Source organism: Helicoverpa zea, chromosome 25 (assembly GCF_022581195.2).
Source record: "Helicoverpa zea isolate HzStark_Cry1AcR chromosome 25, ilHelZeax1.1, whole genome shotgun sequence".
NCBI lineage: Eukaryota > Metazoa > Arthropoda > Insecta > Lepidoptera > Noctuidae > Helicoverpa > Helicoverpa zea.
The window spans coordinates 2,297,848-2,299,339 of record NC_061476.1 but is presented as its reverse complement, the minus strand read 5'-3'; the positions used below and the strand labels follow the sequence as shown (position 1 = coordinate 2,299,339).

Genomic DNA, 1,492 nt, shown 5'->3' with positions numbered 1-1,492 from the left:
GCTATATTTTATCCCGGTGCGGGCAGTAGCTCCCACGGGACCCGGGTGAAACCGCGGGAAAACGGCTAGCCTACAATAAAAAGGCGGATGTCAGCTAACAAAACACATTTTCTATGGATTTGTTCTTACATTCAAAACTTCTTAGTACAAAACTACTTCTTAGTACTACTTTTAATCAGTGTTCCACATTCAAAAAAGGAACACAGTGTCCTTGAAATGTGTCAGGCTTTTTCGTCGCAGGACGCAGAGCCTCAGTAGCGCAGTAGGCAGCGCGTAAGTCTCATAATCTTAAGGTCGTGAGTTCGATCCTCACCTGGGGCATAAGTTTTTGTGTCACCTTCCAAGCTTTGTTTTACTTTGTACTTATGTTTCCATTAACGGCCAGTTTCTTCATTAAAAGTTAAAGTTAAAGTAATGTCTAAAGTAAAAGTAACGGTCAAATACGTTTTTTCAAGGCTAAAGTGACAGCAAAACTAATAGAAAAATTGAATTTGACCGTTACTTTTACTTTAGACATTACTTTGACTTTTACTTTGGCTTTAACTTTTGATGAAGAAACTGGTTGTAAGTGGCAATTAAATCTGCATTATTAAAAAAATATTGCGCACAGTGAAAGCATACCAAACTTCATCAGAAAAGCTCAAACTCAAAAGAAATCAAACTTCTACTTAGAAGCTCTAATTTAAACTTTTTGTATAACAACTTGCCTATATTTTGTAATAACATAAGCAAGGTTCAATAGTCTTATTACTACATTTTAGAAGACCAACCATTGTTATCAGCTGATTAGAAATGGAATCAAATTCCAGTTGTGCCTGTATAATTTGCTAGTTAGAAATAAGTTATCAATAAGAACTACCTGGTAAGATTATGACGATTACACCGATTGGATGCTTACTGGAAAATCGAAATAACTTATATCTAAGAAGCACTTAAATCATTTGTTGGTTCTGAGTTTTCAAGGAAGTGGTTTCATTATGAAATTACTGAATACAAATAGACTACACGAGTTCAGGTTTTCAGAACATTACGTCTAGAAATTCGTTGAAAGAAACATTACTTTATAGACGTAAAAATAAAAACATAAATTTAAAATAACCAGCATGAAAAATATCCCGTCTACTCGGCGCTTCAATAAAAAAAACATTAAAAAATAAAGAAAAACCATAAAAGCAGCCGTCTTGCGATGCGTTATCATTTTTATATGTTCACCCCCCTCCCCCCTCAACCCTTTAAACACCCACCCCCCAGATGCAAGCCCACACACACATACGTAAAACTTCCTATAAATGGGTTAAAGAAAAATGTGTCTACCTGAAAACGTACGATGCACGAGTTTTTTTATTCCTTTTACATTTTCTTTGCTATCCGCGATTCTCATATCGGCGATATAAAACTGAAAAATACATTTCTTATATACACCATAAAATCACCCCTATTCCGTGCACGTAAGGCCTAAAATTCCATCAATGCCGCCGAAAAAACAGACCAC

At 35.6% G+C, this 1,492-nt stretch overlaps 1 non-coding gene across 1 annotated transcript; it reads left to right on the top strand.

Annotated features, from left to right (window-relative positions):
- The first annotated feature begins 248 nt into the window (after positions 1-248).
- Trnam-cau lies at positions 249-321 on the top strand. Its single transcript has one exon. It is a non-coding gene; the product is annotated as a tRNA-Met (tRNA).
- Positions 322-1,492: the final 1,171 nt, after the last annotated feature.